This window comes from Neophocaena asiaeorientalis, unplaced genomic scaffold, assembly GCF_003031525.2.
Source record: "Neophocaena asiaeorientalis asiaeorientalis breed wild unplaced genomic scaffold, Neophocaena_asiaeorientalis_V1.1 scaffold599, whole genome shotgun sequence".
Taxonomy (NCBI): domain Eukaryota; kingdom Metazoa; phylum Chordata; class Mammalia; order Artiodactyla; family Phocoenidae; genus Neophocaena; species Neophocaena asiaeorientalis.
The window spans coordinates 620,496-648,154 of record NW_020173499.1 but is presented as its reverse complement, the minus strand read 5'-3'; the positions used below and the strand labels follow the sequence as shown (position 1 = coordinate 648,154).

Genomic DNA, 27,659 nt, shown 5'->3' with positions numbered 1-27,659 from the left:
CCTCTCCCCTGAACTCCAGACTCATATATCCACCTGCCTCCAGGCCTCTCCACTTGAGTGTCTAAAAGTCATCTTATACTTAACATGTCCAAAATTGAGTTCCTTATCTCCCCGCCAAACATGCTCCATCATCCGGCTTCTGCATTCAAATATTTTCCTCCAGAGCAGTTAACTCTTCTGACTACTATTTAATTAATTAATTTATTTGGTTGATTGGTTGGTGGGTTGTTGGTCTCCCCCAATAGACATCAAGTTCCACAAGGGCAGGTTTTTTGTCTGTTTTGTCTACTACTGTATCCCCAGAGCCCAAGAACAGTGCCTGGCATGTGGTAGGTACTCAGTAAATATTTGATGGATGGACATATCAATAAAAATGTATGACAGGGACTTCCCTGGTGGTCCAGTGGTTAAGACTCTGCGCTTCCACTGTAGGGGGCACAGGTTCGATCCCTGGTCGGGGAATTAAGATCCCACATGCTGCATGGTGCGGCCAAAAAAAAAAAAAATGTATGACAGAACCATTTACTGTTTATACAAGGCCTTGAGACAAGGGGAAAGAGCATTGGGTTTCTGCCAGCATAGGAGCATTAACAAGCCAAGTGAGAAGGAACTGCCCCAAGCGGGAGGAGGCCCCTGTGTGGACGTCAGGGGCCTGTTTCTGCCTTGGCCAGCATGCAGCCAACTCACACTTCAGTGGCTTGTGAAGAACTTGCCACTGGTGAGCACTCATCACTCAGCTTCCATTCAGGTTGGCTTTGCCCCAAGGCTCCCCCTCAGTGCTCTGCGCAATCGCTTACTTTCCTTTTTCCCTCCAGATGCCAGAGTTAGCAGCCTATTGAAGGAAAACAACATCAAGGTAAAAGAACAATAAGACTGTGTCTAGTTTAGAACTTCCCAACCTAAGAGGCCTTGAAAGGTATTCAAGGAAGACCCAGAGTGCTGAATGTGTTGGCAACTGGCAGCCGAATAAAGTGAAGGTCCGGGAACTCGCATTAGAGGGTGAGTGCTAGGGACAGTGAGGTACAGCTCAGCATCGAGGAGTGGATCATCAGAGCTGGCTGTCAGGTCTTCAGACCCAGGAAGACAGTGCTTCCCTTGGGAAAACCTGGCGACCTCCCCCATGCCAGTCAGTTGTGGGCCCACAGCCTGGCCCTCCTCCTCTGCTTTCCTCCCTCCAGGGCTCTCCCCTTCCTTGCTCTTTCTGGAGGTTCTGCCCTGCCTGCTGAAATCAGAGCAGGCCTTGGCAGAGTGTTTGGGTTTTTTTTTTTTTTTTTTTAAGCAAGGTTGGTTTGGTTCTAAATCTAGAGGAATACACTAGGATGCTTCCAGCATAGGGGGTCTCTGTTTCTGTGTTAAATCACAGTCCAAATTTTAAAAAGTGAAAATACTCAGTAAATAATGGATGTGGGGGAACATGCAATGATGTGTACTGGTGATGTGATTGGAAAAGGGGCAGCTTTTAAAAATGTGTCTAGCCTTTGTCCAAGCAATTCCACCTTCTGGAATTTATCCTACGAAAATAACCACATTTTTGCAGAAATGTATGAACAAAGATATTTATAACTGCATTGTTTATAATAGAATAAAAAGGAAACATTAGAAAGCCCTGCAAAAGGAGTTGGTTATTTAAACTCTAGCATATCCACTCACAGGCATGTCATGCAGCAGGATGATCTACGTGTATATTTATTGACAAGAAAGATGTTTGCATATATTGCTTAGTTAGAAAGAAAGGAGGAAGGGAGGAAAGAAAGAGAAAGAGAGAAAGAAAAAGAAAAAGAAAGAGAGAGAGGGAGGGAGGGAGAGGGAGGGAGGGAGGGAGGAAGGAAGGAAGGAAGAAAGGAAGGAAGGAGGGAAGAGTATGGTCAGGCTACTCAGGATGGCTATTCTCTTGTTCTCTGTACATCCCCTGCTCAATCAGTGCCTGCTTTCACCTACACCTACCGTACTCACATGACTGACCTTCCTACATACTTGCCCCGGGCAAGTTGATAATTCTTATCAAAGAGGTGGTGAGGAGCGTGCCCCTCTGCTAGTTTCCCTGGTAACCTGACGTCAGTTCCCCCTATAACTGGCAATCTCCCCTTCCCTCTGGGAGCGAAGACTGCTGCCTTGTCCTGTCCACCGTCACACAGTGGGGTGTCGCTCCAGGACCTTGCTTCACACGTGTAAGGTCCCCCTATCCATTAAATCATTGATGTCTCTGTCGCTGACTCCAGGCTCTTTATTCGGTCTTGAAGCTGGGCAAGTGCAGGCCTTGTAGGCCCGTGAGGTGCAGCCCAACAGAAAGAAAAAGAAAAATGGGAAAATCTTAAAGAAACATGCAAGGAAAGTAGCTTTGTACTCAGCCTGGAGGGTTGAAATCCAGATCTGTCTCTTAACCAACATGAGGACACAGGCAAGTGATATGATCTCCCTAGCCTCTGCTTCCTGCCTGTAAAATGGGCATAATAATGCCTGCCTCACACAGTTGTGAGGATTTGGTGGGATTAACACCTCTAAAGGCCCATCTCAGGGTCTGGCATGTGGTGAGTGCTCAGCAGTGGGTACCCAGATGAGATGTGGACCAGTAGTATTTTTACCGGGTACCTGTGAGGAAGCCTGGAAACATTCTGGAAATTCATAGACAAATATTGGTTTTATTTGGCTGGCTGGAATTATGGGTGATTTTCAATATTTTACAATTTTTCTACAAGGAATACATATTACTTATGTTGACTGAAAAAAAAATGCACAGCCTAAAAATTGAGAATTACATTTTATTCGGTGGACCTTCTGAGAACTTCAAGCCCGGGAGGCAGCCTCTCAGATAGCTCTGAGGGACTGTTTCAAAGAGGGTAAGGTAAGGGAGGAGCCAGGATATAAAGGAAGGAGTTTTGCAACAAAGACCAGGTAGTCGGAACATCAAAAGATTACTGTTAATCAAAGAAAACCAGACATCTCAAGTTAATGAATTCAGTGCTTTTCTGTGTATGGGAAGATGCAAGAGTCTGTGCTCACTGAAATCATTCCCTTGATATGCGCCTTAGCTCTCTAAGGGCAGTATTCTTTCTTTCCCTTCCTGAGTTCACTCACGCTCACTGTTGGGGGCCTTGTTAGTGGCTGATGGCTTGATGGCTGCAGCATCCTTTGCTTGCTGATATGGCAGGAGGCATTTTTCATCCACACTTAAATAATGATGATGTAGTTTTTAAAAAGGAAGTAACAATTGAAAAGGTTAAAAAAAAAAAATTGCAGGCAAGCCAACAGAGCAGCCCCCAGGGCAAAGCTCCTGAGGACTGAGGTAGGGGTTGGGGGTGTGTGGAGAGGGAGAATAGGCAGTGGGTGAAGGAAAAGAAGGAAAAGGATGATTAGGCCTGAGGGCTGGTGCCCAAGGAGATGCACCTCAGAGGTCAGGCTCAAGGCCTCCCAAGCATGTTCCCCACTTTGGCCCCTCCTGGGGGAGTTTCTGGTAGGAGATACAGTGACCCGTCAGATGACCATGAGGGTGTGCAGCCACTTTTGACTGGTGAGAGAGCCTGACTCCGGCATTTCCAGGGAGCGGCCCTGTAGCTCCAGCCCTGGGTTCAGCTCTTCACCCACTCTCAGAAACCCAGCATCTTGTCTGTGTCCAGAGGAGGAAAGGCAGGGAATCCTAGTGAATTCCCATCTTTGGCATCCTGGTAGGATCCATACTCAAGGGCAGGATCTCCCAAGCAAATACAACCTGTTGGGAAAGGGATCCTGTGACTACCAAAGGGCTGCTGTGCCATCTCGCATCCCCACCTGCACCCACCAACTGCCTGCTGGCCAGTGACATCAGGAAACATTTTTCCACATTAATGAGGTGTATGCTGCTTATGCCAGTTTATTGAGCATTCTTGGGGCATGGCTTATCCATATAAGTGAATTTTCCAAATAATTTAATTCCATCACACTGCAATTTTTTTATTGGACTCATTTTTAGTGAATTTTTATTTTACCAAATTTATCAAAATAATGCATGCATATGGTTTAAATAAAATAGAGAGGTTTATAATAAAAGTCGCCTCTTGACCTTTCTCTGTCTCACTCTCTTCAAAGGGAGCCCCTTTCAACCCTTTTATTAGTTTCTATTTCTGTTTATGTTGTTATTTCTTGATTTACCAATTTTAGACCTCTGTGGGCTTGCTGTGGTAGATAGAATTGAGCTCACCTACAAAACCACCTCTAGTTCTCCTCCCTCCATCCTTCCAGTAAGACTAATGCGATTTTTGGTTAACTTAATACATAGTGAACGTAGACATTCTTCGCTGCTGTGCTAAGTAGTGTGTTATGTGTCCGTCCTTGAGTTCTGGAAAAAAATTATATTAATTCTTTGATAATTTTCTCCCCTCTGTTTTATCTGTTGAACCTACTGGGTTAATCATCTAGTTTTCTTATGTTTTCTTTTTTATTTACCCTCCCTTTGCCTTTTGGGTCTACTTTCCTGGAAAAACTTCCTTGCCTTTATCTTCCAATCCTTCTATTGACATTTTTTAATTTGGGCTTTTATATTTTTGGCTTGTATATATATATTTTTTTTAATAAATTTATTTATTTTATTTATTTATTTTTGGCTGCATTGGGTCTTTGTTGCTGCTCGCGGGCTTTCTCTAGTTGCAGTGAGCGGGGCTACTCTTCGTTGCGGTGGCTTCTCTTGTTGCAGAGCATGGGCTCTAGGTGCGTGGGCTTCAGTAGTTGTGGCGCACAGGCTCTGGAGCACAGGCTCAGTAGTTGTGGCTCACGGGCTCTAGAGCGCAGGCTCAGTAGTTGTGGTGCAGGGGCTTAGTTGCTTCATGGCATGTAGGATCTTCCCGGACCAGGGCTTGAACCCGTGTCCCCTGCATTGGCAGGCAGATTCTTAACCACTGCGCCACCAGGGAAGCCCTGATGTGCCAAATTTTAATTCAGATACTTCAGCAAATCTCTTCAGTTTCTATCTTAAAATTTATTGTTTATTGGCCTTGATATTTCTCTTCTCAGGGAAGCCCTTGGCTTGTATATTTTTAATATACAAGTACTCATTCTTGTTTCTGATTTTTCCTTTATCATAATATTACAGTCTTGTTTTATGGATGTACCATCTGCCGCTTTTCTCTCCGAAGGTATTACTTATTTTTCCTGTGTCTATTAGTTTTGTTTTAATATTCTTGTATTCTCTCTAAATTGTCTTTTCTTCCCCTGGCTTCTTTTTGTTTGTTTTCTCTCTCTCCTTCCTGTTGGAGGCTTTCCTCAAACATCAAAAATATCTATTGATATTTATGAATGAAGCAATAAAAAGCTGAATTAAACTGTATTTGGGAAAACTTATCAACTGGGGCATCACTATAGGAAGGAAGCCAGTCTTTTTTTTTTTTTTTAATACATCTTTGTTGGAGTATAATTGCTTCACAATACTCTGTTAGCGTCTGTTGTTCAACCAAGTGAATCAGCCTTAAGCATGCATGTATCCCCATATCCCCTCCCTCTTGAGCCTCCCTCCCACCCTCCCTACCCCACCCCTCTAGGTCCTCGCAAAGACCCAGCTAATCTCCCTGGGCTATGCTGCTGCTTCCCACTAGCTATCTATTCTACATTTGGTAGTGTATGTATGTTGATGCTACTCTCACTTTGCCCCAGCTTCCCCCTCGCCACCCTGTGTCCTCAAGTCCATTCTCTATGTCTATGTCTTTATTCCTGCCCTTGCCACTAGGTTCATCAGTAACTTTTTTTTTCCTTTTTAGATTCCATATATATGTGTTAGCATATGGTATTTCTTTTTCTCTTTCTGACTTACTTCACTCTGTATGACATACTCTAGGTCCACCCACCTCACTACAAATAACTTTCATTACTCTAGGAGGAGAGTCAAAAAAGATCTTGCCGTGGTTTATGTCAAAGAGTGTTTTTCCTATGTTTTCCTCTAAGAGTTTCATAGTGCCTAGTCTTACATTTAGGTCTTTAATCCATTTGGAGTTTATTTTTGTGTATGGTGTTAGGTAGTGTTCTAATTTCATTCTCTTACATGTAGCTGTCCAGTTTTCCCAGCACCATTATTGAAGAGGCTGTTTTTTCTCCATTGTATGTTCTTGTCTCCTTTGTTGTAAATTAGGTGGCCTTATGTGTGTGGGTTTATCTCTGGGCTTTCTAGCCTATACCATTGATCTATAATTCTGTTTTTGTGCCAGTACAATACTGTCTTGATTACTGTAACTTTATAGTATAGTTTGAAGTTGGGGAGCCTGATTCCTCCAGCTCCATTTTTCTTTCTCAAGATTGCTTTGGCTATTTAGGGTCTTTTGTGTTTCCATACGAATTGTAAAATTTTTTGTTCTAATTCTGTAAAGAATGCCATTGGTAGTTTGATAGGGATTGCATTGAATCTGTAGATTGCTTTGGGTAGTATAGTCATTTTCACAATATTGATTCTTCCAGTCCAAGAACATGATATCTTTCTCCATCTGTTTATGTCATCTTTGATTTCTTTCATCAGTATTTTACAGTTTTCTGAGTACAAGTCTTTCTCCTCCTTAGGTAGGTTTATTCCTAGGTATTTTATTCTTTTAGTTGCCATGGTAAATGGGATTGTTTCCTTAATTTCTCTTTCTGATTTTTCACTGTTAGTGTATACGAATGCCAGAGATTTCTGTGCATTAATTTTGTATCCTGCAACCTTACCAAATTCATTGGTGAGTTCTAGTAGTTTTCTGGTGGCATGGCATCTTTAGGATTTTCTATGTATAGTATCATGTCATCTTCAAACAGTGACAGTTTTACTTCTTCTTTTCCAATTTGTATACCTTTTATTTCTTTTTCTTCTCTGATTGCCGTGGCTAGGACTTCTAAAACTATGTTGACTAAGAGTGGACATCCTTGTCTTGTTCCTGATATTAGTGGAAATACTTTCAGTGTTTCACAATGAAGTATGATGTTTGCTGTGGGTTTGACATATATGGCCTTTATTATGTTGAGGTGGATTCCCTCTATGCCCATTTTGTGGAGTATTTTTTTATCATAAATTGGTGTTGAATTTTGTCAAAAGCTTTTTCTGCATCTGTTGAGATGATCATATGATTTTGACTCCTTAATTTGTTAATATGGTATATTGTATTGATTTATTTGCATACATTGAAGAATCCTTGCACCCCGGGATAGATCCCACTTGATTGTGATGTATGATCCTTTTTTTTTTTTTTTTTTGTATGATCCTTTTAATATGTTGTTGGATTCTGTTGGCTAGTATTTTGTTCAGGATTTTTACATCTATGTTCATCAGTGATATTGGTCTATAATTTTCTTTTTTTGTGGTATCTTTTTCTGGTTTTGGTGTCAGGGTGATGGTGGCTTTGTAGAACGAATTTGGGAGGGTTCCTCCCTCTGCAATTTTTTGGAAGAGTTTGAGAAGGATTGGTGTTAGCTCTTCTCTAAATGTTTGATAGAATTCGCCTGTGAAGCCATCTGGTCCTGGACTTTTGTTTGTTGGAAGATTTTTAATTACAGTTTCAATTTCATTACTTGTGATAGGTCTGTTTCTATTTTCTAATTCTTCCTGGTTCAGTCTTGGAAAATTGTACCTTTCCAAGAATTTGTCCATTTCTTTGTGGCTGTCCATTTTATTGGCATATAGTTGTTTGTAGTAGTCTCTTAAAATCCTTTGTATTTCTGCGGTGTCAGTTGTGATTTCTCCTTTTTTATTTCTAATTTTATTGATTTGCATCCTCCCCCTTTTCTTCTTCTTTATTTATTTATTTATTTTTGGCTGCATTGGGTCTTCATTGCTGCCTGTGGGCTTTCTCTCGTTGCAGCGAGCAGGGGCTACTCTTCATTGTGGTGAGCGAGCTTCTCTTTGGGGTGTCTTCTCTTGTTGCAGAGCACGGGGTATGGGCACACGTGCCTCAGTAGTTGTGGCATTCGGGTTCAGTAGTTGTGGCTCACAAGATCTAGAGCACAGGCTCAGTAGTTGTGGCGCACCGGCTAAGTTGCTCCGCAGCATGTGGAATCTTCCCAGATCATGGCTCAAACCTGTGTCCACTGCATTGGCAGGTGGATTCTTAACCACTGCACCAGCAGGGAAGTCCCTCCCTTTTTTTCTTGATGAGGCTGGCTAAGGGTTTATCAATTTTGTTTATCTGTTGAAAGAACCAGCTTTTAGTTTTATTGATCTTTGCTATTGTTTTCTTTGTTTCTATTTTATTTATTTCTGCTCTGATCTTTATGATTTCTTTCCTTCTGCTGACTTTGGGTTTCCTTTGTTCTTCTTTCTCTTGTTGCTTTAGGTGTAGGGCTAGATTGTTTATTTGAGATTTCTCTTGTTTCTTGAGGTGAGATTGAATTGCTATAAACTTCCCTCTTAGAACTGCTTTTGCTGCGTCCCATAGGTTTTGGGTCATTGTGTTTTCATTGTCATTTGTTTCTATGTATTTTTTTATTCTTTTTTGATTTCTTCAGTGACCTTTTGGTCATTTAGTAGCGTACTGTTTAGCCTACATGTATTTGTGTTTTTTACAGTTTTTTTCCTGTAACTGATTTTCAATGTCATAGCATTGTGGTCAGAAAAGATGCTTGATACGATTTCAGTTTTCTTAAATTTTCCAAGGCTTGATTTGTGACCCAAGATGTGATCTATCCTGGAGAATGTTCCACGTGCACTTGAGAGGAAAGTGTATTCTGCTACTTTTGGGTGGAATGTTCTATAAATATCAATTAAATCTATCTGATCTATTGTGTCATTTAAAGCTTGTGTTTCCTTATTTATTTTCTGTTTGGATGTTATGTCCATCGGTGTAAATGGGGTGTTAAAGTCCCCTACTATTATTGTGTTACAGTCGATTTCCCCTTTCATGGTTGTTAGCATTTGCCTTATGTATTGAGGTACTCCTATGTTGGGTTCATAAACATTTATAATTTTTATATCTTCTTGGATTGATCCCTTGATCATTATGTAGTGTCCTTCCTTATCCCTTGTAACAGTCTTTATTTTAAAGTCTATTTTATCTGATATGAGTATTGCTACTCCAGCTTTCTTTTGATTTCCATTTGCATGGGATATCTTTTTCCATCCTTTCACTTTTCAGCCTATATGTGTCCCTTGGTCTGAAGTGGGCCTCTTGTAGACAGCATATATATGGGTCTTGTTTTTGTATCCATTCAGCCAGTCTGTGTCTTTTGGTTGGGGCATTTAATCCATTTACATTCAAGGTTATTATCAATATGTATGTTCCTATTACCATTTTCTTAATTGTTTTGAGTTTGTTTCTGTGGGTCTTTTTCTTCTCTTGTGTTTCCCGCCTAGAGAAGTTTCTTTAGCATTTGTTGTAAAGCTGGTTTGGTGGTCCTGAATTCTCTTAGCTTTTGCTTGTCTGAAAAGCTTTTGATTTGTCTATTGAATCTGAATGAGATCTTTACTAGTTAGAGTCATCTTGGTTATAGGTTTTCCTCTTTGATCACTTTAAGTATATCCTGCCACTCCCTTCTGGCCTGCAGAGTTTCTGCTGAAAAATCAGCTGATAACCTTATGGGGATTCCTTTTCATGTTATTTTTTGGTTTTTTTCCTTGCTGCTTTTAATATTTTTTCTTTGAATTTAATTTTTGTTAGTTTGATTAATATGTATCTTAGTGTGTTTCTCCTAGGGTTTATCCTGTATGGGACTCTCTGTGCTTCCTGGACTCAGGTCTATTTCCTTTGCCATGTTAGGGAAGTTTTCCACTATAATCTCTTCAAATATTTTCTCAGATCCTTTCTTTTTCTCTTCTTCTGGGACCCCTATAATTTGAATATTCGTGTGTTTAGTGTCGTCCCAGAGGTCTCTGAGACTGTCTTCAATTCTTTTCATTCTTTATTCTGCTCCTTGGCAGTTATTTCCACCATTTTGTCTTCCAGCTCACGTATTCGTTATTCTGCCTCAGTCATTCTGTTATTGATTCCTTCTAGTGTATTTTTCATTTCAGTTATTGTGTTGTTCGTCTCTGTTGTTTCTTCTTTAGTTCTTCTAGATCTTTATTAAACATTTCTTGTATTTTCTCAATCTGTGCCAGAATTCTATTTCTGAGATTCTGGATCATCTTTACTATCATTACTCTGAATTCTTTTTCAGGTAGATTGCCTATTTCCTCTTCATTTATTTGGTCTTGTAGGTTTTTACCTTGCTCCTTCATCTGTGACATATTTTTTGTGTGTGAGACATATTTTTTGCTTTCTCTTTTTTTTTTTTTTTAATGGGTGGGATTGTGTTCCTGTCTTACCAGCTGTTTGGCCTGAGGCTTCCAACACTAGAGTTTGTAGGCTGTTGGGCAGAGCTGGGCCTTGGTGCTGAGATGAGGACCTCCAGGAGACCTCACTCTGATAAATATTCCCTGGGGTCTGAGGTTCTCTGTTAGTCCAGTGGTTTGGACTGGAGCTCCCACCACAGGAGCTTTGACCCAACCCCCGGCTTGACCCCCAGCACATGAACCAAGATCCCACAAGCCATGCAGGGTGGCAAAAAATAAAAGGAGAACAATAACAAAGAGTAAAAAATAAAATTAGACTAGGAAACAGATATGTTAGAAAGAATATAAAAGTATAGGTTAAGCAACAACTGAGAAGTAAATCAGAACCACAATAGTAAAAAAGAGTAGAAGCAAAAAAAAAAGGTGGAAAAGGCCTTGGCTGTGGAGGATGGGGCCTAAGCAGAGGCAGGGTTTGGGTGGTAGGCACGGTCTATGCTTAGGACCCACAGGCCTGGAAAAGGCTTGAGGTGGGGCTTAGGCTCAGTGGAACAGAAGGGGCCCAGGCAGTGCCTCTGGTCTCAGAGGGTGAGGTACCCCACCTTCCTTGACTTTATCTTGCAATCCTTCTACTGATTTTTTAAAATTTTGGCTTTTATATTTTTGGCTTATATATTTTTAATACAGAAGTACTCATTCTTGTTTCTGATTTTTCCTTTTTCATAATATTACAGTCATGTTTTATGGATATACTGTCTCCTGCTTATCTCTCTGAAGGTATTACTTATTTTTCATGTGTCTATTTGTTTTGTTTTAATATTCTTGTATTCTCTAAATTCTTTTTTTCCACCTGGCTTCTTTTGGTTTCTCTCTCTCCTTCCTGTTGGAAGCTTTCCTCAAATATCTATTGTGGGGCTTCCCTGGTGGTGCAGTGGTTGAGAGTTCACCTGCCGATGCAGGGGACACGGGTTCGTGCCCCGGTCCAGGAGGATCCCACATGCCGCGGAGCGGCTGGGCCCGTGAGCCATGGCTGCTGAGCCTGCGCGTCCAGAGCCTGTGCTCCGCAACGGGAGAGGCCACAGTGGTGAGAGACCGCGTACCGCAAAAAAAAAAAAAAAAAAAATCTATTGATATTTATGAATGAAGCAATGAAAAGCTGAATTAAACTGTATTTGGGGAAAACTTATCAACTGGGGCATCACTATAGGAAGCTAGCTAGTCTTTTCATTAACAAGCCTCTGAATGTCAGACTCTTTTCTCTAGAGCTGGCTTTCTCAACTTTGGCATGTTGACATTTGGAGCCAAATAATTCTTTGTTGTCAGAAGCTCTTGTGCAGTGTAGAATGTTTAGCAGTATCACTGAACTCTGCCCACCAGGTGCCAATAGTAACCCCCTTCCCAGAGTTCAAAAAATGTCAATAAACGTTGCCAAATGTCTCCTGGGGGGCAAAATCACCTTGTTGAGAACCATTGCTCTAGAGCCATGTGGCTTCTCAAGAGAAGCATTCTAACTGCCTGTTCCAGTTACTGTTACTGCATAACAAACCACCCTAATACTTAGTACATAAACAACAACCATTTTGTTGTGCTTCAAGTCAGGAATTGGGAAAAGGCATGGCTCCTTCTCTGCTCCACAGTGTCTGGGGCCTAGGCTGAGATGTCTGGAAGTTGGAACCAGCTGGGACTGAAGGATCCGCTTCCAAGCTGGTTCTTCACTTGGCAGGGATAGTTGGAAGAGGGGGTGCAGCTGGGACTGGAGACCAGAGAGACTATACACGGCCTCTCTAGAACAACAGTCTGGTAGTTGGACCTCTTGTGTGGTAGCTCAGGACTCCAGTGTGAATATTCCAGCCAGCAATATGCAAGCTGCATGGCCTTTTATGGCCTGGCTTTTGATGTCACATAGCATCACTTCCACTATAGTCACAAGCCCGCCCAGATTGGGGGAAGGAGACAGAGACCTACCTCTCAATGGAAGAAGTGTCAAAAAAAATTGCAGCCATGTTTTAAACTCACTGTACTCTGGTACAAGGTGATATGTGCCTGCGGCAGGGTGGGGTATGCAAAGGGGGGGACATTGAGTCCCACTGTTCAGTCTTCAAACTTTGCCCTCATCCCTCTGTTTTCATCCTTGTGGTCATTTGCCTTCTCTCTTGCCAGGGTCTCTCCTGTTTAGTGTCTTCAGTCTCTGGTGTGTGGGACAGAGTATGGGGTGGGATCTGGGAGGATTCCAAACATTTGCCCTGGTTCCTTACCCCACCTACTCGGTACCTGACCCCCACTGTCATAATACCTGGTCTCCCCAAGGTCTTAGCTCCCCCAGGGTTCTGAGGGGGAAGTGGCTTGCCTCCTGTCAGTATACCCCTCTGCGGGCCAATCTCTCATCCACCGATGTCTCTTTACCATTCTGTTTGCTCTTGAGGATTTATACCATTTTACTTTTTGACTGGCATTTTAGTAGCACTTCAGGAGAGAAAGGAGATTGAGATGTGTGAGTAGCCTGACGTGTTTAACCCAAAGCTTGTTACACTTCTTTTGGATGGATTTATGGTGTCTCTAAATTGTGTCATAATCTTCTCCCCTGTTGAAGCTCTGTCAAGTAGTACAGTGACCACATTTAATGTTTTGCTGATAATTTAGAATCATCTTTATGAACATACATGTTTACACTGAGTAGAGCTATCTGTCCCCCTTCATGTTGGGGACTCAGATCACTATGCTAAACTTCCTTAAACCTTTTTTCATGGTCATCTCTGTCTCTGACTACCTCTTGTCCCATTTATTTGTGGCGAGGGTGCCACATTACAGCACATAAACTTCTAATTTACTCCTTTTAAATGGCTAGTAAACTAGATGACCATGCCGGGTGTCCCCCCACCAGCCTGCCCCTACCCATTTTCTACCTTTTCCCACACTCCCAGTGTTTGACCTTTGTGGATTGCATCAACCAGTCTCCATGCCCTCATGCTGCCAGTTGGGTTTGGCCAATTGAAGACCCTGCAGGAGATAAGAGAGTGATTTTGGGGTGCATTAGGATACTTTATCCGTAACCCCCTCACCAGCTCCCTCCCTCGCCAAGCCTCTGGTCAGGTCTGTGTTCTTCTCCCTAAAGCCACCACTCTTCCCAGTAGCCCTCTCCTGTAGCTCTCTCAGGGTCCTAGTAACACTCCCACCTCTTCCTCCCTCCAGGCGGTGGTAATTACTCCCCAGTGTTGCTGGCTCCAGGGTGCTTCTCCTTCCCTTATCGGTTTCCTTAATGCTGCTCACCCCCTTGGAAACAGTCCTTCCTTAAGTTCTCCTTGTTACCTGTGCAATATGCATCTGTTTCTTACTGCGACTCTGCCCATACAGAAACTTCTGATTTACATCTAAAACAAGAATGGTCCCTGCGTGAGCCCTGAGAGATCCTCCTCGGAATGCTGTGTGTGAGCTCTGTGACATCTCTGGGCTACTGGGGCTTTTGAAAATTCACTTCCTAGCTGTTAACTAGAATACATAGTAGAGGGTACTGGATTAGTGACGTCACCATACGGGGAAATGTGACTTACTGGAATGTTTTGAGAAGGACAATAAACATGTAAATAGAAGGAAACCTGGAGAGAGAATTTGTAATGACTTTCAAAAATTATATGACAGGCTGGAAAATATCAACAGTTTCAGAAAAGGATTAAATACCTTCCTGGATAACAGACCCTTGCTGGGTCTTACAGTAAAGTGGATGTTTGGGGGAGATCCAGGCCATGTGTGGATGGGATTCCCCAAATGTGACATTAGAGGTCCCTCAGTTAGGAACTGCTGGGCCTCTGTGCTTCCAGGTCAGTAGCTTTTCTGATGGTTTTGCTCTGGGGAGTGCCATGTGCTTGTCTGTCCACTGGCCTGAGGATAAACTGGAGACCAGAGAGGCCCACGGCCTTGTAGCGGCATCACATCTCACGCCCCACAGCAGCCGAGCCATCCGACGGCCACCTCTGAGATCAGCTTACACAACTCTCCTGCTGAAACACACTCGATTCTCTCACTTCCTCACCCTACTACCCTGTCAGCTCTCCGTTCTGTTGAATTGGTGCACCCGTCTGAAGCACATGTACCTCTAGGGGAAAAGTAGAATCAAGATCTCTTTCTGGCCACTCATTTCCTGAAGCACAAAAAGGAAATGTATCATAAATGCTTCTTAAAGATGACAGGAAGGGGTAGTGCCACTCCAGGTGGCAAGGGCTGCCACTGTGGTATTTCACAGACCGGGAGGTGAGGTGGCACATGGGGGCTAAGGTCCCAGCCAAGGGCAGCCCTCAGGGTCCAGCCTTCCTGACCCACTCCAGCAGACTGTGGACCTTCAGCCCTCCTGGGCAGGAGGAAGAGGCCTGGGAGGCATTACCTCTATTTCACAGGGAGGAGCCCAAAGCCAGGGAAATCGAGAGCTGCAGCTTTGGTGAAGAGACACTCTTATACCCTGGCTTCCTTATTCATGATTCTTTTACCTTTAATGATTTTTCTTTTTAATTTGAGGAGTGGGGACTGGGCAGTTGGAGATAGGTTTGTTTGTTTTTAGTGTGGCTACCCTCAAGTGATGTAGCCTTTTTCAGTTCAGCTTATTCTCTTTCAGCCCAGGCCACTCTGTGTCCTTTAGCCAAGTGAGCCCAACCGAGGCCCCTCAGCATCCCGACCAGCAGAGGTGCAAGAGGCCCATCCTGTTCATTCTTGCTCTGTAAACGCAGTGCAGGAAGGCAGATATGCAGGAACATGGCCAGAGGAGCCAGCCCAGGGCTGGAAAGTGGAGGGCCCTGGAGGGCTGGGGGAGGCTTCTGAGGCCTCTCTGCACTGCTCCTCCCATAGCAGAATGTTCATGGTCCATGCACTTCTGGGAGGGTAGATGGGGCCCAAGTGGGCAGAACACCTGTTTAGTGTCCTGTCTTGTCCTTTCCAAGAATTCAGCCATTGCTAGGTTGGCTGCCATTAACCACATGGAGTGGAAGGAAAATTCTCAAACCAGGCACTTGAGCCAAGCCTGACGAGGTCCTCAGCCAGATGTTGCAAGTTCCTAATCTTGACCCAGAGGCCAGGGAGTTGGGGCATCATCTGGAGCCCAGAGTTGGCTGTTACCCACAAACATAGACACCCTGAGTGGGACCTACACACTCCGCCTTGCCTGAGGTGGGACCAGGGCCCACTTCATTCCCATTACATACCATTACAAGATGATGCAACCAGGTTTCAACAGACACTGACAGGGAAGAAACACATTACAACAGCACGCTTCAATACTTCCTCTGCCCATGCAGGAGGCTTCATCACATCAACAAAGTCGGACCTCTTCCCACCCCAGTATCTCACCCCACCAAGCTGGAAGTACCTTTTGTCAGGACCATTTATGGCCTTTGAATGGGCCTGCTTTTCGCAAGAAATTAAACCAGTGGCTTTCCATCCTGGCTGCACATTACAGTCGTCTAGAATATTAAAAAATACTGATGCCTGGGCCTCACTCTCACCCCAAAGATACTGACTGAATTGATCTGGGTTTTTTAAAAATTTATTTAAGTCTTTATTGAAAGATAATGCACATGCAAAAAGAAGAAGAAGAAAAAGAGAAAAGCACAAACCACAAGTGTAAATCTTGGTGAATTTTGACAAAGTGAATTTACCCTGAGTAATTTGCTTCCAAATCAAGAAGCAACGTCACCTGCATCCCCTGGTGCCCCAAAGGGTAACCACCATTCTCATTTCTAATGGTATAAATTAGTTTTGCTTGTTTTCAAGCTTTATATTATATAAATGGAATCATACAGAATATATTCTGGCTTCTTCCGATCCGCATTGTGTTTGTAAGATTCATCAAAGCTGTTGCTTGTAGTTGTTAGTTAGTTTAGTTAGTTAATATTGTAGTAGTTAGTTTATTCTCATTGCTATAGGGTATTCCACCATGTAGATATTCCTCCATTTATCTATATTTGGGTATCTGGGTTGTTGCTGGCAATTTAGGGTTATTATGACTACTGCTGCTGTGAGCATTCATTGGTGTCTTAGAGCATGTTTGCTTGTATTTCTGTTAAGTCCATACTTGGACAAGGAATTGTTGGGCAGGTATGAAAATCAGTATGTTCGGCTTTAGTACCTTATGCCAAATAATTTTCCAAAATGACTGTACCAATTTATACTCCCTCAGGGATGTATGAGAGCTCTGGTTGCTTCACATCTTTGCCAACAATTGGTATTTTCTAACTTTTTCACTTTAGCCATTCTGGTGGGTGTGTGATGATATCACAGTGTGGTTTTAATTTGCATTTCCCTAATGACTAATACAGTTGAGCGCCTTTTCACATGTTTGTTAGCCATTAGTCTTCTCTTTGCACAGTGCCTGTTGAAGGGCTTGGACTTGAGTACTTTTAAGAAGTCCCTTAGGTGGCTGTAGTGTGCAGCCAAGGTTAAAAACCATCGAGCAATACCACAACTTAGCACCTGCTGTTCTGTTTCTCAGTGTCCTGTCTTTGAGCTTAGAGTATTTTGGATCTGAAGGGACCTAATGGACCTGGAGAAAGATAACTGTCACCCGCCGTGCCAAGATGAGCCTACCAGAAAGAAGCAAGAGATTGGAGCTAGAGTTTAGGCAGTTGAGAATCTTTGGGAATGTGGTCTCCACTTCAGAAGAGTTCAGAGAGGGCCTGTGGTGTCCCCAGCTGCCACAGGCATTTCCTGACCACAAAAACGACCCCTTGCTGGTCACCCTGGAGCTCCAGGCAATCATGTGGAGGAAGTGGAGGGGCCCTATGCCAGGTACTTCCCAGTTTCCAGGCCAGCATGAGTGGGACCCAGCTCGTGTGGCATTGTGGTCAGGCTGAGGACAGTGGAGCATGTGTTCCAGGGACCTGGGTGGGGCTGAGGGAGGCCTGCTGTCTGTGGCCTGTCTCCTGGTTCAAAGAGTGGCCTGTGAGCCTGTCCCACATGAGTCCAGGCCTGGCTAGCCCTTGAGTTCTGTGGGTTTCCATAAAGGTTCCAGTTGTTGTCTCCCTCACCTGTAATGGCCTCCTCTTCCTCTGCTCCAGGACCTTCCTTGGTCACCCTACCCCTACTTGACCCCTTACTCCTCTGAACTCCTGCAGCACTTAAGAGTGAGAGCACACGATGTGGCTCCTGATTACACTTTGCCTTCTATTGAGTCCTCATTGCATCATCTGTGCTCATCTCATTCCCTCTTCTGGACTGCAGCCTCATCCCAGGGCTGCTGGGTGCTTCTCTGTGCTCCCCCCACAGTGGGTTAAGTGGCATTTGGTAACTCAGTGATAACATCCTCCAAATTGGAAAGGGAGGTGCAGTAAAAATACGAACCACACACAGAATCCTTCCCTCAGACTGGACCTATGCAGGTGTCAAGCAGCGCTGCCCTGTACGGGGTCCGTGTTGGCACATGTGCCACTCATCTGGTAGGCAAGTTGGACTACCAGCAGGGGCTAGGATGCTGGTGCCTGACTGGGTGTGCATAGAGGCCTCTCAAGCAGAGGGGTTTTGCACACCCTGATGGAGTTCACCAGAGTGCCCAGGGCCCGCACCATGTGCTCCTTGAAAAGAGCAGAGTCCACCTTCTGCTGACTGAAGTCCTGCCAGCTGCCTGACGTGAGATGAGGCACAAGGAGGCACGTGGGCACAGTTGACATTTTGGACTCTGGTGAGCACAGAGCCAACTCCGGGCTCTTGGTTGTTCCATGTCCCCTGGATTCAGGCCCATCTCGGAAATTGCTCTGGACACAGAGCGCTTCATGTCTGATAGTCCAAGTGCAGATGTTGGGGTTCCCTTGATTGGCCCAAATGGTAGCTTGAACCAACCAGCAACCAGTGTGCTGTCTGCAGCCTGGAAGAACACTCTCCTGGCCGTGTATGAGAGTTCTAGTTGCTTCAGTCCTTGTCAACGACTGGCATTTCCTGGTTTTTTCATATTGGCCATACGAGTTTCTTAAAAAGAGAGACCCCTCTCGTCCCACTGACCCTGCACCCCTGCCTCTCCCCTTTCACTCAGCCCCCTACCCAGCAGTCAAGCCCTTCAGTTCTCTCATACTTGGTCTTCAAACTCTCCTTCTCCCCTAGCTCCTGTAGTGCAGTTGCAGTGTTTGGCATGCTCCCGTCTCCATCATCCCTGTAATGCTTCCCTCCAGCCCCTTCCCCATGGAGTACAGCCATGCTGTCTGCCTTTCATGGCCAAGATTCTGGAAGGAGACATCTCCTCTCTCCTCTTCCTTCTCCTCACCTGCTCATTTATTCAGCAAGTATTCATTTTACCCCTGTCTGTGCTGGGCATAGCAGGGTTCAACAGTGAAAAAGACTAGCTGGCCGTGCTCTCATGAAGCTTATAATCGAGTAGGGAAGACAGACGTACATCATTAACAAGTGTTTATGTAGGGGCTGCCACAGCCCAACAGCACAGGCCAGCTCTTCTCTGCCCTCACGCACCTGCAAATGTCTGCTCGTCTTTTGGGGCTCAGCTCACATGCCACCTCATCTGTGCTGCCTTCCCCATGCTGCACCTGTAGACAGTGTGGCCCGCTGGGCCCACAGCAGCCTTGGGTATAACTATTTCCCACAGAGGTTGAAATCCGAGGGCAGAGACCAGACCACACTCACCTTGGAGCCCCCTGCCTGGCACAGAGCCCAGTGCATTGGAGGTGCTCAGTAGATGAATGCAGGTCCCTGCCAAGACTGAGCCAAAGTGTGTGAACATCTCCAGGGCCTGAGAATCCACATCTTTCTTCTTCCTCTGTTTTAATAGCCTTTTCTTTCTTCTTATCATTATAAAAGTAATTTGGGTTTGGTCACAACCGTGTGCATTTACTTAACAATACTGAACTTTACATTTATAAATGGTTATGAATATAAATTTTACGTTACATGTATTTTACAACAATTTTTAAAAAACATAGTGCAAAGATAAAGTACAAAAAAGGAGGAAAAGGTCCATATTATCAAGAAATAAAGGACAAAGGATTTGATTCAGGCAAAATTGTATTTAAAAAATAAGTAGTTTGGATTAGGGAAATGCAAATCAAAACCACTAGAGGGGCTTCCCTGGTGGTGCAGTGGTTAAGAATCCACCTGCCAAGGCAGGGGACACAGGTTCAAGCCCTGTTCTGGGAAGATACCACATGCTGTAGAGCAACTAAGCCCGTGTGCCACAACTACTGAGCCTGTGCTCTAGAGCCCGTGAGCCACTACTACTGAGCCCGCGTGCCACAACTACTGAAGCCTATGCACCTAGAGCCTGAGCTCTGCAACAAGAGAAGCCACTGCAATGAGAAGCCCGCGCACCGCAATAAAGAGTAGCCTTGCTCACTGTAGCTAGAGAAAGCCCGCGCACAGCAACGAAGACCCAATGCAGCCAAAAATAAATTTAAAAGAAGAAAAAAAATCCACAGTGAGATACCACTTCGCACCCTTTAGAATGGCGATTATTAAAAAAGAGAAAAAAAAAAAAAATAACAAGTGTTGGTGAAGATGTGGAGAAATTAGAACCCCTGTGCCCTGCTGGTAAGAGTGTAAAATGGTACAGCCACTGTGGAAAACAGCATGGCAGTTCCTCAAAAAATTAAAAATAAACTTACAATATAATCCAGCACTTCTACCTCTGGCTATATATCCAAAAGAACTGAAAGCAGTGTCTCAAAGAGATATTTGTATACCCATATTCATATCAGCATTATTCACGATAGCCAAAAGGTGGAAACAATCCAAGTGTCAAGTGTCCATTGACAGATGAATGGATAAGCAAAATGTGGTATACACACACAATGGAATATTATTCAGCCTTAAAAAAGAATGAACTTCTGCCACATGCTACAACATGGATGAACCTTGAAAACCATTATGCTAAGAAGTGAAATAAGCCAGACACAAAAGGGCAAATATTGTACGATTCCAGTTATATGAGGTACCTAGAATAGTCAAATTCATAGAGACGGAAAGGAGAAGGGTGGTTGCCAACCACTGGCAGAAAGAGAGAATGACGAATTAGTTTACTGGGTTTGGAGTTTATGTTGAGGATGATGAAAAAATTCTGGGGCTGGATGGTACTGATGGCTGCACCACAATGTATGTGTACTTAATACCATTGAATTGCACACTTAAAAATGATTAAAATGTTAAATTTTATGTATATTTTGCCATAAAAAAGTAATTTGTGTATATTACAGACATTTTAGAAACTATTGATAAGCACAAAAGGGAAAAATTCAAATCATTTCATAATCTTACCAGCTAGAAAAAGCCCGCTGTTAAAATTTCAGTATGTGTCTTCCATTCCCTTCTTGTTCTCTCTCTCTTAAAACAAAAGTGTGTGTGTCTGTATGTCTGTGTGTATCTATCTTTGGAGACCACACTGGACCTATAGAAAGTCTCCTTACGTCTATCTCTCGACTGTTCCCATTGATACTGCTTCCTTCCTTCCAGCCATTCAAAAGAAGGCTATCCCTGTTCTGGACATCAATCCTTTGAACAATTTCTCACACCTAATTTCACTGCCCTGTACCTCTAGGGTTACACTGCTCTGAAAATGCCCATTCCCTCCATATGTCTGAAAATATGGTACAGAGCAGGCTCAGTAATATGTTGGAAGGGGTTGGAGGGAACAGTGAGTGCCCCTCCCACTTTCTCAGGTACTGCACATCTTAGATACGTCCATCTGAGCATGTCAGCTCCCTTGGATGACGCAGTTGTTGTGGTTCCTGCAAAGGTTACTGACAGCTAAAACCCTAAGCCTGTTGGTCAAGGCTGCCCTTGGCCCAGGTCCCCATGCCCTGCCTTGGTGTCCTTACTTTTTGGACCTGGTGCTGGACCTCACATTATCCCTGTTGATTCTTACTCCTAGATTCAGCTTCTGCAGCCAGTCAAGAGCCTGTGGCCTCATGCCCTGATGAGCAGATCTACCCTCTCCACTCTGAGGGAGCTTGGAGAAGAGTGAAGGCCCCATAGGCTCTACCCCTGCTGGGCTCTGGGAGGAGCAGCCTCTTCCTCTCTTCTTCCCTTGAGAAGTGGGCCTCCCTCTTTACCTCAGGCACCACTCTGCCTTGCACAGCAGTGAGTCAGCAGGAGTGAGCCAAGCTATCAGAGATGAGGGTGCCCTCCACCACATGGGTTCTGTGGGCTGAGGAGGCTGCCATCAGGCCTGGCCCCAGGGCCATGCCACAGCTGTCACGCCTTGTAGAAGTGCCCCCAGGCCCCTACATTTGTTACCACACATTTGGGCAAACTCCTTCCCCAGCTTTGCCACCTGGTCCAGGAGCCAGGGCATAGCCAGCTTCATTGGCAGTGAGAGGTGAAGCAAGAGGCCACAGCCACTCAGGTGACTAAAGTTCATGTCTGTGCCCAGCCTTCATTTGTTTCCAAATCCAGCCACAGACGTGAGACCCTTCCTCTTGCCTCTGAGGCCTCCACGGAAGGGTTTATTTAAGGTTTTAACCAGAACCTTTATAGCCCAGCCCTGAGAAGATTATCTTTTTACTGCAACTTTGATTAATGATTGATCAAAAAGTGATACTAGAAACACTGAAGAACAAATTTGCCCTAGAGATTACAAAGGTCTACATCTGCCAGGCTTGGGGACCTGACCACCTGCTCCAAGGTCAAACCAGGGTAAGGGTGCATCGGAAGACCCACCCCACACACAGTCAGTCTCTCTCTCACACACACACAGGGGAAAATACAGATGTAAATGTCCTTAAATCCTTTTTGGAATTAGCAGGGACAGAGCAAAAGGACATAAGGGCTCTTAATAGAATTTTTCTTTCTTTTGTTTCTATTAATGCGTATTACAAATTAGCATCTTAAAGGGAAATTTGGAGTGTGAGGAAGAGAGGGGGTTGTGTGAGGACCATGACCTGGGCTTCCTGCAGACCTCCAGCCCCAAAGAGCTGACATCTGAAATGTGTTCAACACCAGGCAGGGAAGAGGGAACAAAGTTTCACAAGCACTTGTGGGAAGAGCCTTGGGGAGTGATTGGGCTGTGCTCAGCTGTGCTCTGGCTGTTTTGATGGTCACTGAGGCTGTGAGTCCTAGTGGGGTCCACAGGCCACATCAGAATCAAAGGGCCCAAATCTACCACCTCAGAGACTGGGGAGCCAGGAATCTGCATTTTAACAACCTCCCCTACCTGGGGTTCAGCCGGTCCCCACCCTCTGTGAGCCCCAGGGAGCAGGGTACTGGCTGGAACACTTTTTTCTTGCCCCTCAGCTCCTCTGGTGCCCTGGGGCATGATGAGTGGAGAGCTGGCAGAACAGCTTCTAAATGGAAACTGGAAAATGAAACTGGAAATCACAGCCTCACAACCCAAAGAGCTGCGGTTTTTTTTCCACAGGGAGAGTCCCTGAGGGAGAAAGAAGCAGAAGAGGGGAGAGAAGCATGTTTAGTGAAGGCAGCAAGGTGTTCCTTAAGGAGCCTAGCAGTGGGCACACTGATGCAGGGTTGCGACGGCAGCCTGCAAGGCGGGCAGTGCCAGCAAGGATGGCCACAGCGCTGCACCCACTTCCCCAAGGGTGGCTGGCTGCCGTCAGCCCTGAAGGGCTTCCTCTCCAGCAAAAGCTAATTTCACGCTTTATGCTGAATAGCTATTTTCAAAGGTACTTTAGGAAGGGCTCTGGCTCTCGGTTAATCTGAAAACGTTTAATTCTGAAAACACTTCTCAGAATTGAACGTTTCATACCAGCGTTTCATCCCAGCAGCTTCGTGCCCCGCTGGCTACCTTCACCCACCTTGCCCCTCTGGGGCTCTCCCACATGCACACGTAGGACTTTGATGAGGAATGGAGGTGCTTGAGTTTAGCTGAGGATCAAAGATCAAACACGCTAATCTGCCCTCCCCTCTGGTCTCCTACACCACACACACCTGAGTTTGTGCTCACCCAGGCACAAACACTAAAAGCAGCTGCCGCGTAAGCACCGCTTGAGGCAACTTTGAAGATACTTAGCAGAGCAGCTTTCATGGAAGCAGATTTCCTGAACGGACAGGAATGCGGGGGAGAGGAGGGCAGTGGGATAGGGGCCAAGAACTGTCCCTACCTGCTAACTCCACACCATCCTGGCTTCCCCAGCCCCCAATCCCACACACTCCTTCTTTGGTTAGTACCCTGAAGGGGTATCCTCTCAAAGCACGCTGTGTTTTCCAGCTATTCGTGTAATTATTTGCCTCACGTCTGTGTCCCTCACTGGAACTAAACTCCTCAAGACCTGAAACATGGTCTGTGTTATTTACTGCTGTATCTTTGATGCTTTGAATAGTGCCTGACTCTTGGTAGGGGCACAAAAAAATGTATGTTCCATGAGTGAGGGCAGCCTGAAATGCCCAGTAGAAAGACAGCACTCCAGCAAGGGATACGCACTGGCATATCTCAGTGTCCAGACCCCACCCCAGGCCCTCAGAGTGCCTTTAGCTGAGGATGCGGTGGACAGATAGACGCCCCAGCTCTGCTGCCTGCAGTCCCCGACCCTTGCCCATGGAATGCTTTAACTGCTCCATGTGTACAGGCAAAGGCTTAGCAGGAGGAGGTGGGAGGTGTGGCGTTCTTCTGTCACTCACCCTCCGTGGCCCTGGCTTTGCCCCCCTTACCTGACAGATGGGCTCACATAGCCTCTTCCCAGGAGGCCAGGACACCTGTCTCCCTGGGCTACCCAGAAAAGAAAGGCCACTTTATAATATTTTTTATTCTTATTTTTTTATTTTTGGCCACACGACATGCAGGATCTTAGTTCCCCGACCAGGAATCGAACCTGCGCTCCCTGCAGTGGAAGCGCAGAGTCGTAACCACTGGACCGCCAGGGAAGTCCCAAGAAAGGCCACTTTTAGCCTGTGGGTCAGGAGGAGACAGGCTGGGGCTGGGTGTGGGGAAGAGGGGGAGGTGTGAGTGATTAAAAAAAAGAGGGGGGCAGAAGAAGGATGCCAGTGAATGGTCCTCTGGGAGGAGATGTGGACATGGGAAGCAGCCCTCATGTCAGGCCCCACACCTTTTATTCTTCTCAGCCTCACTTTCTCATCCATAAATAGGATTTGTTCTTGTGTATATGCCTTGAGGGGCAATATAACAGAAGATAATAGGGCAGACTTTGGAATTGGGCTATCTGGGATAAAATCTCAGCTCTGCCTTTACAGACTAGTAATTGACCTTGTGTCAATTACTGAATCTGTCTTTGCCTCATTTTTCTCTTCTGTCAAGTGGGAACAATTATAGTGGATTCTATGAGCTAATTCATGTTCCTGACACCTGGTGAGGGCTCAGTCATTGTTAAGCTATGATTACCTTAGCAAGGCTTGTGAGGATCCAACAAGATGGCAGATATGAGCACAGTTCCCAGACTCGAAGGTGCTGTACGAATATGAGGAAAGAGGGGAGTATTATTTTGTAAATATTGAAGGCACAGCTTCCCTCCCACATTTGTCTGGGGTGGGGCAACAGTTTTACTTACTTAATGTTAAGCTAGAAGATGCACCAAAGGAAGGTGAAAAACTGAAACCGCCAACCGTTTGAACTGTAGGCTGCACTGAAACAGTGTGGCCGGTGCAAATGTTAAGGGCCTGGGCAAGGCCCACTTCCTCCCTGCGTGCCATGGGTCTTCCTCATATCAGCAGCTTCCCAAGGCTACAGGAAGTGGGTCCAGGAACACTTGAGGGTGTGTGCAGGGAGGCTTGGGCCAGCTGCTGGGGAGAGAACAGAAGCCTTTCAGGTCCTTGGTGGGTCCTGGGACCGCCTGTGCAGTAGCCCCTGCCCTCTCCCAGGGGCGGGAGAGGCCTGCCCAGGACGGGTGTGTAGCCGACTCCCCGCCAAGCCTCTTCTCTCTTGAGGTTGCAAGCCACCGTACAAAAGGCATCCAGCCCGAGAGAGGCAAGCTGGAGAGGAGAGCCGAATCTTTTCTCAAAGGAAGTGCAGTTGTGGTTTTGAGACGTTCACTTCACATCTGTGGTTGGCGTTTCCCAGAGTTCTCAGAGGTGAATGCAGGGTCAGCCCGATGTCGCCAAATAAGGTTCACCAGTGACCTTAGCAACAGGCTTCGCTGCCCATTGGCTGCCACTGCTGCTGCCAGCCAATGCGGCCTCTGCGGGCCGGCGCTGAAGCTGGGCTGAAGCTTCCTCATGTGCAGGGATCCAGCTGCTCCCTGTCAGGAATCACTGCCCTTTGAGGCAGCCACAGATAGGTAGAGAGCTCTGGGCAAAGGTGCGAGGGTGGCAGGACTGCCTGGGTGCCCACGTTTCAGAGTCGACCAGGCCAGCACTCCACTGAGTCTTCACACAGCACCGATCTGCACCGTCAGCTTGATGGCCTGCTCCCAGCTTGCCAAGATGAGTTGTTCCCTACCACTCCCACCTTGTCCTAGCTGTCAACCTTGGAACTCCATAGTTCCTATTTCATAGTTCTGTTCATTCCTCCTTTGTGCCAGGCACTCTGCTAAGCTCCTTCTACACGTTATCTCTTTTAACTCTCTCAATAACCCTGTAAGTGAATTAGCCGCATTTTACAGATGAGGAAACTGAGGCTAAAGAAGGTAACCGGCCCAGTGTTGCACCAGTAAGTAGGGAAGCCACAATTTAAACCCAATTTAAACAAATCCACATCCTACACTATTAACTGTTGTACTGTATTGCCAGTTCCTCAGTGTCTGTGTGTCTCAGTGTCTTCATCTGTGGCATGGGATTGATAACACCTACCTCACGGGTTTGGGGTGTGGATCATGTGGAGTGACTTACGTGCAGGAACCTAGTGCAGAGCGGCGGCTTGTCCAGCGGCACAGCTTGGCAGCTGTAGGCTTGGAGCCTGATAGGTGTGTTCCACAGGCATCCTGCACGTCCCTCTCGCACGGAGTGTGCTGCTGAAACATTGAGGTTTGTGGACCGGACTTCTCTGTGGCCCTCATGTTTGCTTTCCACTTCCTCATTCTCAGCCTCCTCCCACTCTCCCCCAACTACATCACCGAAGTAGGGAGGCTGGAGAGGAGCCTGCTGCGAGAGGCCCCGGCCTGGGAGTGCCAGAGGGGACAGGATGGCTGGGCTGGAGGGGACAAGTTTGGAGGACCGAATGTAGGCCAGTCAGACTGCAAGGGCAGGCATCCCTGTTTTCCTCTATCCCAGATACAGCACTGCTTCCCTGAGAAACATTTTCAGAATTGAAAAAATACGTAAGTGATCTGGTAAAGATGAAAATACATGTACCCTGTCACCCAGCAGCCCCACTCCTCAGAACCTGCTCTAACCAAAGTCTCACTCACGTGTACCACAATACTGACGAATAAATTGTGCAGTATTCCTGCAGTGAGCGTGAGTGAACTACTGCGGCCTGTAATACTGTAGCGTCGGGTAACAGTACTGCCGGAGTACTGTGACTCTCAACATCATGTTAAATGAAACTGCAGAAGAATACACACAGTATAATTCCTTTCGTGAAAAGTTTAACAGCTGGCAAAACTGAACTGTATTGTTTAAGGATATATGCAGAGGAGGTAAAACTATAAAAAGCACAGAAATTATTATCACAAAAGTCAATTTAGGGGACTTCCCCGGTAGCGCAGTGGTTAAGAATCCACCTGCCAATGCAGGGGACACGGGTTCAAGCCCTTTGTCCCCTGAGGAGCCTTGGAAGGAATGGAAGGTCCAGGAAGATCCCACATGCCGCAGAGCAACTAAGCCCGTGTGCCACAACTACTGAGCCCGCGTGCTGCAATTACTGAAGCCCGTGCTCGGCAACAAGAGAAGCCACCACAATGAGAAGCCCACACACCACAACGAAGAGTAACCCCCGCCCTCTGCGACTAGAGAAAGCCTGCGCGCAGCAGTGAAGACCCAACGCAGCCAAAAAAAAAAAAAAAAAAAAGTCAATTTAGTCATGAGCACAGGGGAGGGTTGGGGTTGTGATAAGGAGGGGCATAGGGGTCTTTGAGGGTGTTGGCATTGTTTTATCTCTTAACCTGGTGGTGGTTATACAGATATTTGCTTTCTATTTTACACTTATTAAACTGAACATATGCTTTGTGCATTTTTCTGCATAATTATTGTTTTGCAAAAAAAAAAAAGTGTACGTGTCATTTCCAGCACTGAACAGTGCAGTGAATGGACAGGACGGCAGAATGAGCTCTACCCCACATGAGACTTCTGGAACAGCATTCAGGAGTTTCCACACTGTTTGCTGAACCACAACTTTTACTGCAGGTGAGGAGCCTTGGAAGGAATGGAAGATAAAAGCCATTATGCAATTTAGAATTGAAGGATATCCTTTGACATATCACTGCAGCGGGGGATGATGAACCAGTACTTGTGGAAACAGGGACCGGATCACACCATGGTCAAGACCTGGCTGGACTTGAGGGGATCTGAAGGGGCAGAAGGACACATGCAAGACCGTACCTGGGACCCAGCCTGCTTGGTCCCCATAGAGAGTTAATTCAGCTGGAGTTCCCATCCCAGGATCCCCTCTTCAGGGATGTGTGTATTTGTTGATTGTCTGCCGTATGACTGACCCCTT

At 45.5% G+C, this 27,659-nt stretch overlaps 1 long non-coding RNA gene across 1 annotated transcript; it reads right to left on the bottom strand.

Annotated features, from left to right (window-relative positions):
• Positions 1–1,840: 1,840 nt before the first annotated feature.
• Positions 1,841–26,877, bottom strand: LOC112401372 (uncharacterized). The gene is made up of 4 exons (XR_003003573.1): positions 24,616–26,877; positions 24,450–24,515; positions 13,090–13,183; positions 1,841–3,706 (listed from the first exon to the last, which is right to left on the bottom strand). It is a non-coding gene; the product is annotated as an uncharacterized LOC112401372 (long non-coding RNA).
• Positions 26,878–27,659: the final 782 nt, after the last annotated feature.